This window comes from Globicephala melas, chromosome 10 (assembly GCF_963455315.2).
Source record: "Globicephala melas chromosome 10, mGloMel1.2, whole genome shotgun sequence".
Taxonomy (NCBI): domain Eukaryota; kingdom Metazoa; phylum Chordata; class Mammalia; order Artiodactyla; family Delphinidae; genus Globicephala; species Globicephala melas.
Window position 1 is genome coordinate 77,196,858 of NC_083323.1, and position 13,714 is coordinate 77,210,571.

At 38.1% G+C, this 13,714-nt stretch overlaps 1 non-coding gene and 1 pseudogene across 1 annotated transcript; both read right to left on the minus strand.

The window, feature by feature from the left end:
* Positions 1–4,169: 4,169 nt before the first annotated feature.
* LOC115839174 (U6 spliceosomal RNA) lies at positions 4,170–4,276 on the minus strand. The gene has a single exon (XR_004033945.1). It is a non-coding gene; the product is annotated as a U6 spliceosomal RNA (small nuclear RNA).
* A 5,208-nt stretch (positions 4,277–9,484) lies between these two features.
* On the minus strand, positions 9,485–10,101 carry LOC115839080 (small ribosomal subunit protein eS26 pseudogene; annotated as a pseudogene).
* Between the last annotated feature and the right edge of the window lie 3,613 nt (positions 10,102–13,714).

The window sequence follows — 13,714 nt, forward strand, 5'->3', positions numbered from 1 at the left end:
TGCTACTGCTTCTATGGATGGTAATTTGGAGACACCTATCAAAAGCACAATTCAGTAATTCTACTTCAAGAGACTTCCCCTCCAGATACACTCACAAATGTGCAAGATGATATATGAATAAGACTATTAATATAGAGAAAAATGCAAGGTGCAGCAGTGTTTGTATGCAAATATTTGGCTAAAAAATGGTGGTTTTGGGAGAATATATATGTGTATTTGTTGTATGTGTGTAAAATTCTTTGGAAAGATACATAAGAAATAGTTAACACTGGTTGCCTTGGGGGAAGGGAACAGAGGATAAGAGTAAAGGGAGATTTTTCCTCCTGTAGAGTGGCTGTATTGCATTAGCTATTGAAAAATAAATTTTAAATAATTTATAAAGAACATTTTATCTTTTTTATGAAACTCAAGAGTACTTGGGAAACTTTATTAAACTACATACCGTTTTTATTTTTATATTTTCAAACTTTTTATTTTATATTGGAGTATAGTTGATTCACAATGTTGTGTTAGTTTCAGTTGTACAACAAAGTGATTCAGTTATATATATATATATATATATACACATGTATCTATTCTTTTTCATATACTGTAAGTTCAGAACATTTTATCTTGAGGGCAGTAGGGAGCTACTAAAATTTTGTTTTGATCTTTCATTGATGATAGAGTGACATGAACAGATACGTTAGGACATACTGGCAGTTAGGAGGGATGCAGGATTTAGGACATTTAATGACTGGGTAAAGTAGGAACAAAAGTTTAGTTCCCAGGGCTAAGGCTCCAAACAATCAGGGAATATTATTTAGTCATTAACCTCTCAGGCAATGTACTTGAGTAGACAAGGGACTCAGTCCAAGGTAAAAAGTAATTGGATATCTGTTCTTACTGTGTTTTCTTAGATTCTATATGTTTATCCTATATCCATTAATCACAGCCAAAGTGTTTACCTTTCTCCCAAATTTCAGCTTGTCTGGAACTTACACACATTCTTATCTAACTCTCATGTACCAAGCCAACATTTCCCCTGCCCTAAATTTTCCCACAGCAACTAGAGACCACCCGTGTAACCAAAAGCCCAGTGAAATTAATCAAAGTAGCCAATCCTAAACTGCTTACTCTGCTCTACCTTGCCTTTCCTGCAGAAACCCCACTTAAGGCTCTGGCCTGTGCCTTCCCCTTGCTCCTGCTTCTACCTTCTTATCAAACCTGGTGCTTACCATGTGGTGACCCCCCTCCTCTCAGAAAATGCAGGTAACACAAATCTTCTTTCAATGCACTGACCTCTCCATGTTATCACTCAGTCATCTCTGTAAATTAAAATCCCAAGGGTACAAATAAGACAGTGTCCAATTTTGGATAATAAACATTACTTGGGGGAAATTTTCATGTGTAGGAGAATGCAGAGTATCTTAGACTGTCTTCTAGTCCAGTCTGTTCTTAGGAAATCTGAGAATCTATGATAAACTGAGAAAATAAATGAAGTAACGAAATGGAGAGAACAAGATTTCTTTGTTTGTGACCCAGTTACAGAATTAAATGGAGGTGGGAGAAGGTTTCTCAGATAAGGAAGAATAAAAGACCTAGGAATGACTGAATTATACTGCCCGGCAGCCAAGACAGTTCCATATGCAATAAAACAAAAGTTCATGTCCCCCTGGGAGAAATCTACATGGTTAGGGCCATCTTTTGTATTCTAGACGTCCAATGCTCTCTGCCACAAGAGTATATAAATTTCCACTTATGGCAAACTAAACCCAGAGCCCTTAAAAGACAAAACAAAACAGAACAGAACACCTTTATTAGGATATAATTCACATACCATATGTATTAGTTTCCTAGGGCTGCTGTAACAAATTACAGTACCACAAACTAGTTGGCTTAGGACAAAAGAAATTTATTCTCTCACAGTTCTGGAGACAAGAAGTGTGAAATCAAAATCAAGGTGTCAGCAAGGCCATGGTTGCTCCAAAGGCTCTGGGGAAGATTCCTTTGTCTCTCCCTAGTTTCTGGTGGCTGTCAGCAATCCTTGCTGTTCTTTAATTTGTACCTCCATGGTTTCAATCAATGTCTCTGTCCTCATATGACATTCTTTCTTTTTTTCAGTTATATACATCTATATACTTTTTCAGATTATTCTCCATTATAGGTTATTACAAGATATTGAATATAGTCCCCTGTGCTTTACAGTAAATCCTTGTTGCTTATCTATTTTATGTACAGTAGTTTGTATCTCTTAATCCTATACTTCTTAATTTATCCCTTCCCCACTCCCTTCCCCTTTGGCAACCACAAATTTGTTTTCTATCTCTGTGAGTCTGTTTCTGTTTTGTAAATAAGTTCGCTTGTATCATTTTTTAAGATTCTACATATAGTGGAATAGCATATGTGACAGCATATGATAGCATATGATATTTGTCTTTCTCTGTCTGACTTCACTAAGTATAATATTCTCTACATCCATCCACATTGCTACAAATGGCAATATTTGATTCTTTTTTGTGGCTGAGTAATATTCCATTATATATATCTATATACATACCACATTATGTGTGTATGTGTATATATGTATGTGTGTATATATATATATATACACCACATCTTCTTCTTTTTTTTTTTTTTTTGCGTTATGCGGGCCTCTCACTGTTGTGGCCTCTCCCTTTGTGGAGCACAGGCTCCGGACGTGCAGGCTCAGTGGCCATGGCTCATGGGTCCAGCCGCTCCGCGGCATGTGGGATCTTCCCAGACCGGGGCACGAACCCGTGTCCCCTGTATCAGCAGGCAGACTCTCAACCACTACACTACCAGGGAAGCTCCTATACCACATCTTCTTAAGCACTTGGGTTGATTCCATGTCTTGGCTATTGTAAATAGTTATGCTATGAACGTTGGGGTGCATGTATCTCTTTGAATTACAGTTATCAACTTTTCTGCATATATGCCCAGGAGTGGAATTGCTGGATCATATGGTAGCTCTATTTTTAGTTTTTAAAGGAACCTCCAGCATTTATTGTTTGTAGATTGTTTTTTTTTTTTTTTTTTTTTTTGTGATACGTGGGCCTCTCACTGTTGTGGCCTCTTCCGTTGTGGATCACAGGCTCTGGATGCGCAGGCTCAGTGGCCATGGCTCACAGGCTCAGCTGCTCCACGGCATGTGGGATCTTCCCGGACCGGGGCACGAACTGGTGTCCCCTGCATTGGCAGGCGGACTCTCAACCACTGTGCCACCAGGGAAGCCCGATTGTAGATTTTTTGATGACAGCCATTCTGACCAGTGTGAGGTGATATATATATATATATTCTTTTTCATATTCTTTTCCATTATGGTTTATCACAGGATATTGAATATAGTTCCCTGTGCTATACAGTAGGACCTTGTTGTTTTCCATCCTATTTATAATAGTTTGCATCTGCTAATCTCAAACTTCCTATCCATCCCTTCCCTACCTCCCCTCTCCCTTATCAATCACAATCCTGTTCTCTATATCTGTGAGTCTGTTTCTGTTTAGTAGATGTGTTCATTTGTGTCACATTTTAGATTCCACATATAAGTGATACCATATGGTATTTGTCTTTCTCTTTCTGACTTACTTCACTTAGTATGATGATCTCTTGGTCAGTCCATGTTGCTGAAAATGGCATTATTTAATTCTTTCTTTATGTCTGAGTAATATTCCATGCTAATATATATATGTGTGCATGTGTGTGCATGTGTGTGTGTGTGTGTGTGTGTGTGTGTGTGTGTATACCCCCACATTTATATGTACCACATTTTTATTCTTTTAATCTGTCCACGGGTATTTTGGTTGTTTCCCTGTCTTGGCTGTAGTAAATAGTACTGCTATGAACATACGGGTGCATGTACCTTTTCAATTAGAGTTTTGTCTGGGTATACGCTCAGGAACGGTATTGCTGGATCATATGGCAATTCTATTCTTAGGTTTGTTTTTCTTTTAACATCTTTATTGGAGTATAATTGCTTTACAATGATGTGTTAATTTCTGCTTTATAACAAAGTGAATCAGCTATACATATACATATATCCCCATATCTCCTCCCTCTTCTGTCTCCCTCCCACCCTCCCTATCCCACCCCTCTAGGTGGTCACAAAGCACCGAGCTGATCTCCCTGTGCTATGTGGCTGCTTCCCACCAGCTATCTATTTTACATTTAAAAATGTGGAATGCTTCACGAATTTGCATGTCATCCTTGTGCAGGGGCCATGCTAATCTTCTCTGTATTGTTGCAATTTTAGTATATGTGCTGTGGAAGCGTGCACTATTCTTAGTTTTTTGAGGAAGCTCCATGCTTTTTTCCATAGTGGCTGCACCAGTTTACATTCTCACCAACAGTGAAGGAGGGTTCCCTTTTCTCCACACCCCCTTCAGCATTTGTTATTTGTAGAAAAAGGTTTTAAGTTTGATTAGGGCCCATTTGTTTATTTTTGCTTTTATTTCTTTTGCTTGGGAGACTGATCTGAGAACATGTTGCTACAATTTATGTCCGAGAATGTTTTGGCTATGTTCTCTTCTAGGAGTTTTATGGTGTCATGTCTTATATTTAGGTCTTTAAACCATTTTGAGTTTGTTTTCGTATATGGTGTGAGAGACTGTTCTAATTTCATTGATTTACATGTATCTGGCCAGCTTTCCCAACACGATTTGCTAAAGAGACTGTCTCTTTTCCATTATATTCTTGCCTCCTTTGTTGTAGATTAACTGACTGTAGGTGTGTAAGGTTATTTCAGGGCTCTCTGTTCTCTTTCATTGATCTAAATGTCTGTTTTTGTGCCAAAACTACACTGTTTCGATTACTGTAGCTTTGTAGTATAGTCTGAAGCTTGGGAGGGTTATGACTCCTGCTTTGTTCTTTTTCCTCAGGATGGCTTTGGCAATCCTGTGTCTTCTTCTTCTTCTTTTTTTTTTTCATCGTGGCCCAGAGAGCGCTTCAAAATGGATTTCTTTATTTACCTGCCATGGATAAGCTTTGAGACACTGCGGACACCCCAAAATTATATGCTAATGTTTTAACGTTGTTTATTGAACTAAAATAATGTGCATACATAGTTTAAAATATATATACATATACTAGAAGGCTTGTAATGAAAAAAGCAATTTCTGACCCACTCTTTAGAGGCAATAGCCTCAACTCTTTTAGATATACATCCAGATTAGATCCATATATCTAAATAAATGAGTATACTACTAATTTATTTTTCCACTTTGCTTTAAGGTTTAATTAAATATCACCTATTTCTGTGATAGCAACATCTATATAGATAACATGAGGCCAATAAAATTGCATAGGATTCTGAAAGTCACACTAGTGTCTATCTCCCTGGTATTGTCACAACACTAAGAAGCCAAAAGGAGAAGAAACATGGTATCAGGAGCAATTTGTTTTGTACATCTCACATGGTACAGTTTGTGATAGGTTTATGGAAAAGTCAGGTTGCCCTCCTTTTTTTTTTTTTTGACATTTGTTTTCTTTTATCAACATAGATGTCAGTTTATTTTCTTTTTCTTTTTTTCGGAAACTTTCTATTTTTTTTTTTTTTGAAGATGTTGGGGGTAGGAGTTTATTTATTTATTTTTTCTGTATTGGGTCTTCGTTTCTGTGCGAGGGCTTTCTCTAGTTGTAGCAAGCGGGAGCCACTCTTCATCGCGGTGCGCGGGCCTCTCACTATCACGGCCTCTCTTGTTGCGGAGCACAGACTCCAGACGCGCAGGCTCAGTAGTTGTGGCTCACGGGCCTAGTCGCGCCGCGGCATGTGGGATCCTCCCAGACCAGGGCTCGAACCCGTGTCCCCTGCATTAGCAGGCAGATTCTCAACCACTGCGCCACCCGGGAAGCCCTATTTTCTTTTTTTTAATACAGCAGGTTCTTATTAGTCATCAATTTTATACACATCAGTGTATACATGTCAATCCCAATCGCCCAATTCATCACCCCCCCACCCCCACCCCCCCGCCACTTTCCTTGCTTGGTGTCCATACGTTTTTTTCTCTACTTCTGTTTCTCAATTTCTGCCTTGCAAACCTGTTCTTCTGTACCATTTTCTAGGTTCCACATATATGTGTTAGTATATGATGTTTGTTTTTTGCTTTCTGACTTAATCACTCTGTATGACAGACTCTAGATCCATCCACGTCTCAACAAATGACCCAATTTTGGTCCTTTTTATGGCTGAGTAATATTCCACTGTATATATGTACCACTTCTTCTTCTTCCATTTGTCTGGCGATGGGCATTTAGGTTGCTTCCATGACCTGGATATTGTAAATAGTGCTGCGATTAACATTGGGGTGCATGTGTCTTTTTGAATTATGGTTTTCTCTGGGTATATGCCCAGTAGTGGGATTGCTGTATCATATGGTAATTTTATTTTTAGTTTTCTAAGGAACCTCCATACTGTTCTCCATAGTGACTCTATCAATTTACATTCCCACCAACAGTGCAAGAGGGTTCCCTTTTCTCCATACCCTCTCCAGCATTTGTTCTTTGTAGATTTTCTGATAATGCCTATTCTGACTGATGTGAGGTGATATCTCATTGTAGTTTTGATTTGCATTTCTCTAATAATTAGTGATGTTGAGCAGCTTTTCATGTGCTTCTTGGCCATTTGTATGTCCTCTTTGGAGAAATGTCTATTTAGGTCTTCTGCCCATTTTTGGATTGGGTTGTTTGTTTTCTTAATATTGAGCTGCATGAGCTGTTTATATATTTTGGAGATTAATCTTTTGTCTGTTGATTCATTTGCAAATATTTTCTCCCATTCTGAGGGTTGTCGTTTTGTCTTGTTTATTGTTTCCTTTGCTGTGCAAAAGCTTTTAAGTTTTATTAGGTCCTATTTGTTTATTTTTGTTTTTATTTCCATTACTCTAGGAGGTGGATCAAAAAAGATCTTGCTCTGATTTATGTCAAAGAGTGTTCTTCCTATGTTTTCCACTGAGAGTTTTATAGCGTCCAGTCTTACATTTAGGTCCCTAATCCATTTTGAGTTTATTTTTGTGTATGGTGTTAGGGAGTGTTCTAATTTCATTCGTTTACATGTAGCTGTCCAGTTTTCCCAGCACCACTTATTGAATAGACTGTCTTTTCTCCATTGTATATCCTTGCCTCCTTCTCCATCGAATCTGAATGAGATCCTTGCCGGGTAGAGTAATCTTGGTTGTAGGTTCTTCCCTTTCATCACTTTAAGGATATCATGCCATTCTCTTCTGGCTTGTAGAGTTTCTGCTGAGAAATCAGCTGTTAACCTTATGGGAGTTCCCTTGTATGTTATTTGTCATTTTTCCCTTGCTGCTTTCAATCATTTTTCTTTGTCTTTAATTTTTGCCAATTTATTACTATGTGTCTCGGCATGTTTCTCCTTGCGTTTATCCTGTATGGGACTCTCTGTGCTTCCTGCACTTGTGTGGCTATTTCCTTTCCCATGTTAGGGAAGTTTTTGACTATAATCTCTTCAAATATTTTCTTGGGTCCTTTCTCTCTCTCTTCTCCTTCTGGGACCCCTATAATGCGAATGTTGTTGCATTTAATGTTGTCCCAGAGGTCTTTTAGGCTGTCTTCATTTCTTTTCATTCTTTTTTCTTTATTCTGTTATGCAGCAGTGAATTCCACCATTCTGTCTTCCAGTCACTTATTCATTCTTCTGCCTCAGTTATTCTGCTATTGGTTCCTTGTAGTGGAGTTTTCATTTCAGTTATTGTATTGTTCATCTCTGTTTGTTTGTTCTTTAATTCTTCTAGGTCTTTGTTAAACATTTATTGCATCTTCTCGATCTTTGCCTTCATTCTTTTTCCGAGGTCTGGATCATCTTCACTATCATTATTCTGAATTCTTTTTCTGGAAGGTTGCCATCTCCACTTCATTTAGTTGTTTTTCTGGCCTTTTATCTTGTTCCTTCATCTGATACATAGCCCTCTGCCTTTTCATCTTGTCTATCTTTCTGTGAAAGTGGTTTTTCTTCCACAGGTTGCAGGATTGTCATTATTCTTGCTTCTGCTGCCTGCCCTCTGGTGGATGAGGCTATCTAAGAGGCTTGTGCAAGCTTCCTGATGGGAGGGACTGGTGGTGGGTAGAGCTGGCTGTTGCTCTGCTGGGCAGAGCTCAGTAAAACTTTAATCCACTTGATGGCTGATGGGTGGGGCTGGGTTCCCTCCCTGTTGGTTGTTTGGCCTGAGGTGACCCCACACTGGAGCCTACCTGGGCTCTTTGGTGAGGCTAATGGCAGACTCTGGGAGGGCTCACTCCAAGAAGTACTTCCCAGAACCTCTGCTGCCAGTGTCCTTGTCCTCACGGTAAGCCACAGCCACCCCCCCCCCCCCGCCTCTGCAGGAGACCCTCTGACACTAGCAGGTTGATCTGGTTTAGTTCCTTCCCCTGGGTCCCGATGCGCACACTACTTTGTGTGTGCCCTCCAAGAGTGGAGTCTCTGTTTCCCCCAGTTCTGTCAGTGTCTTGCAATCAAATCCCGCTAGCCTTCAAAGTCTGATTCTCTAGGAGTTCCTCCTGCTGTTGCCGGACCCCCAGGTTGGAAGCCTGACGTGGGGCTCAGACTCTTCATTCCAGTGGGTGGACTTCTGTGGTATGAGTGTTCTCCAGTTTGTGAGTCACCCACCCAGCAGTTATGGGATTTGATTTTATTGTGATTGTGCCCCTCCTCCCGTCTCATTGTGGCTTCTCCTTTGTCTTTGGATGTGGAGTACATTTTTTGGTGAGTTCCAGTGTCTTCCTGTTGATGATTGTTCAGCAGTTAGTTGTGATTCTGGTGTTCTCACAAGAGGGAGTGAGAGCACATCCTTCTACTTCATCATCTTGGTTCAGGGCTCAATCCTGTGTCTTCTATGTCATAAAAATTTTAGTATTATTTGTTCTAGTTCTGTGACAAATGTCATGGGTATTTTGATAGGGATTGCATTATGCTTTGGGTAGTGTGGTCATTTTAATGATATTTATTCTTCCAATTGAAGAGCATGGTATATCTCTCCATTTCTTTAAATCATCTTCAATTTCTTTTATCAGTGTTTTACAGTTTTCAGTATATATGTATTTCATCTCCTTGGTTAAGTTTATTCCTAAGTATTTTTTTTTATATGATTTTAAACAGTATTTTTTTTTACTTTCTCTTTCTGATATTTCATTGTTAGTGTAAAGAAATGCAACAGATTTCTGTATATTAATCTTGTATCTTGCTAGATTCATTTATTCTAATAGTTTTTGTATGAAGACTTTAGGGTTCTCTACATAAAGTATTATGTTATCTGCAAATAGGGGCAGTTTTACCTTTCCCTTCCAATTTGGATACCATTTATTTCGTTTTCTTGTTTGATTGCTGTGGCTAGGACTTCCAATACTATGTGAAATAGAAGTGGTGTAAGTGGGATCCTTGCCATGTTCCTGAATTTAGCAGGAAGGCTTTCAGCTTTTCACCATTGAGTATTATGTGGCTGTGGGTTTGTTGTAAATGGCTTTTCTTTTTTTTTTAAAGTATAATTTCCACTTTATTGTCTTTCCAGGGAACAGTATTTCTTTAGTCTTTAAGGACTTAGCTCCTTACATGGGCTTTGGTGGAGGTCATGGGGCAGCACCAGCAGGTCTAAATCAGGGTGGAGTTTTTCAGTCCTTCCGGGCTTCCCGAGAACGATTCCTGACTACCTTGCTGTGAATGGCACAACTCATGCAGTAATGCAGTTTCATATACAGCTTAGGAAGCACATAGGTGTCGAAAACACTCACTTCGGAAATGTCCCTGACAGCTGCAGCCTCTACGATGTTCCGAATGATGAACTTCTTAATGGCCTTATCCTTGGGCACACAACGGGCACTGTTGGTACAGCGAATAGGCTGCACGTGGCCGCGTCCCTTTTTGGCATGACCATTGTTCCTTCTTTTCTTGGTCATCTTGGAAGCAAGGAGGTGAAAGAGCATAAATGGCTTTTAATATGTTCCCTCTATATCCACTTTGGTGAGAGATTTTTTTTTGTTTAATCATTAATGGATGCCGAATTTTGTCAAATGACTTTTTCTGCATCTATTGAGATGATCATGTTTTTCTTATCTTTCCTTTTGTCAATGTGGTGTAGCACATTGATTGATTTGCTTATTTTGAACCATCCTTGTGAAACTGGAATGAATCCAACTTGATCATGGTGTACAATCCTTTTAATATATTGTTGGATTCAGTTTGCTGATATTTTGTTGTGGATTTTTGCATCTATATTTATCAAAGATATTGGACCGTAATTTTCTTTTATTTGCAGTTTCTTTGGTTTTGGTTTAGGGTAGATGGTGGCTTCATAGAATGAATTTGGGACTGTTCCCTCCTCTTCAATATTTTGGAATGGTTTGAGAAGTATGGGTATAAGTTTTTCTTTGTATGTTTGGTAGAATTCCCCTGTGAAACCATCTGGTCCTGGACTTTTGTTTGCAGGGAGTTTTATTACAGATTCTATTTCACTTGTAGTGATAAGTCTTTTCAAATTATCTGTTTCTTCTTGACTTAGTTTTGTCAGGCTGTATGTTTCTAGAAACTTGTCCATTTCTTCTAAGTTGTCCAATTCATTGACATATAACTAACTGTTCATAGTATTCTTTTATGAGTTTTTGTTGTTGTTGTTTTTGTATTTCTGCAGTATCAGTTGTTATTTCTCCTCCTTCATTTCTTATTCTGTTTATTTGGGTCCTCTCTCTTTTCTTGGTGAGTCTGTCTAGTTGTTTATCTATCTTGTTTATCCTTTCGAAAAACCAGCTCTTGGTTTTTCTGATGTTTTCTATTGTTGGTTTTTTTTAAATCTCTATTTTATTTATTTCCTCTCTGATTTTTATTATTTCCTTCCTTCTGCTGACTTTGGGCTTTGTTTTGTCTTCTTTTTCTGTTTCTTATGGAGGGTAGGTTAGGTTGTTTGTTTGAGATTTTCTTGTTTCTTGAGGGAGGCCTGTATCATTATGAACTTCCTTTGTAGAACTGCTTTTGCTGCATCCTATAGATTTTGTGAGACTGTGCTTTCATTTTCATTTGTCTCAAGGTATTTTCTGATTTCTTCTTTGATTTCATTGTTGACCCATTGTTTTTTAGTAGCATGTTGTTTAGTCTCCCTGTGTTCATTCTTTTCCCATTTTCTTTCTGTGTTGATTTCTAGTTTCATACCATTGAGGTCAGAAATATGCGTGAAATAATTTCTATCCTCTTAAATTTGTTAAGGCTTGTCTTGTGACCTAGTATGTGGTCTATCCTAGAGAATGTTCTCTGCGTGCTTGAAAAGAATGTGTGTTCTGGTTTTTATTTTTATTTTTGAATATAGTATCCTGTAGATATTAATTTAGTCCAACTGGTCTACTGTGTCATTTAGGACCTCTGTTGCCTTATTGATTATCTGGATTATCTGTCTATTGATGTCAGTGGGGTATTAAAGTCTCCTACTATTATTGTATTCCTGTCAATTTCTCCCTTTATGTCTGTTAGTATCAGTTTTTTCTATTTAGGTCCTTCTACATTGGGTGCATATATGTTAATGAGTATAATATCCCCTTCTTGTATTTGTCCCTTTATATAATGCCCTTCTTTTCTTTCTTTATGGACTTTGTTTTAGAGTCTATTTTTTTGATATGAATATTGCTACCTTTGCTTTCTTGTCATTTCTATTTGCATGAAATATCTTTTTCCATCCCCTCACCTTCAATCTATGTGTGTCTTTTGCCCTAAAGTGAGTCTCCTATAAGCAGCATATTGTTGTTTTTTTTTAAATCCAATCTGCCACTCTATGTCTTTTAATCAGAACATTAAGTAATTATTGATAGGTATGTACTTTTTCCCATTTTAAGCCTTGTTTTCCAGTTGTTTTTGTAGTTATTCTTAGTTTCTTTCTTCTTCTTTTTGTTCTTCCTTTTGTGGTTTGATGATTTTCTTTTATAGTATTCTTGACTTCCTTTCTCTTTGGTTTTTTTGAATCTATTGTATGTTTTTGATTTATGGTTATTCTGGATTTCAAGTATGTTGATCCATAACTATATCCACTTGCTTTATTTTTTTAATAGTCCTTTTAAATTTTATTTATTTATTTTTGGCTGCATTGGGTCTTCATTGTTGTGCATGGGCTTTCCTTAGTTGCAGCGAGCAGGGGCTACTTTTCATTGTGGTGCACAGGCTTCTCATTGTGGTGGCTTCTCTTGTTGTGGAGCACGGGCTCTAGGCATGTGGGCTCAGTAGTTGTGGCTCGCTGGCTCTAGAGCACAGGCTCAGTAGTTGTGATGCACAGGCCTAGTTGCTCCTCAGAATATGGGATCTTCCTGGACCAGGGCTCGAACCCATGTCCCCTGCATTGGCAGGTGGATTCCTAACTACTGCTCCACCAGGGAAGTCCCTATCTACTTGCTTTAAATCAATAGCCATACAAGTTCAAACACATTCTAGAAGATCTACATTTTTATATTCCCCTTCTGCACATTTTGTGATTTTGATGTCCTATTTTACATCTTCATGCTTATCCTTTTGCTGTTGCAATTGCTTGTAGTTATAATCGCTTTTACAAAATGTTTTGATTGTTTTTTAATCTAGGTACTGGCTTCTTTAAGTGATCTTCAATCCTTTTATATATCTGCCTTTCCTATTGTGACTTTTCCTTTCCTATAAATTCTTGCTTCTTTGCTATTTAGAGAAGACCTTTCAATACATATATTTTTAAACATCTTTTTTGGAGTATAATTGCTTTACAATGGTGTGTTAGTTTCTGCTTTATAACAAAGTAAATCAGCTATACTTATAAATATACCCCCATATCTCTTCCCTCCTTTCAATACTTCTTTTAGGGTAGGTTTAGTATTGCTGAATTCTTTAATTTTTGTTTGTCTGAGAAATACTTTATCTCTCATTCTATTCTAAATGATAATTTTGCTGGGTAGAGTATGCTAGGCTGCACATTTTTCCTTTCAGGACTTCAAATATCTCGTTGCCACTCCACTTCTGGCCTGCAAAATTTCTGCAGAGAAGTCAGCTGAAAGCCTTATAGGGGTTCCTTTGTAACTGACTCATTTTTTTTTGTCTTGCTGCCTTTAGAATCCTCTCTTTAACTTTTGCCATTTTAATTATGAGATGTCTTGGTATAGGTCTGTTTGTGTTCATCTTGTCTGGGCCACTCTATGCTTCCCATACTTGGATATCTGTTTTCTTTTTTAATTTTAGGATGTTTTCAGCCATAATTTTTTTTATAAGCAGATATTCATTTTTAATTATTTATTTATTTATTTTTGGCTGTGTTGGGCCTTCGTTTCCGTGCAAGGGCTTTCTACAGTTGTGGTGAGGGGGGGCCACTCTTCATCGTGGTGCACGGGCCTCTCACTATCGCAGCCTTTCTTGTTGTGGAGCACAGGTTTCAGATGCGCAGGCTCAGTAGTTGTGGCTCATGGGCCTAGTTGCTCCGCGGCATGTGGGATCTTCCCAGACCAGGGCTCGAACCCATGTCCCCTGCATCGGCATGCAGATTCTCAACCACCGCGCCACCAGGGAAGCCCCCATAATTTTTTTAAAAATTTATTTTATTCAAGTATAGTTGATATACAATGTTGTTTTAATTTCTGCTGTATAGCAAAGTGATTGGTTATACATATATATATACACATATATATGTATTATATATATATATACACATTCTTTTTCATATTCTTTTCCATTATGATTTATCACAGGATATTGAATATAGTTCCCTGTGCTATACTG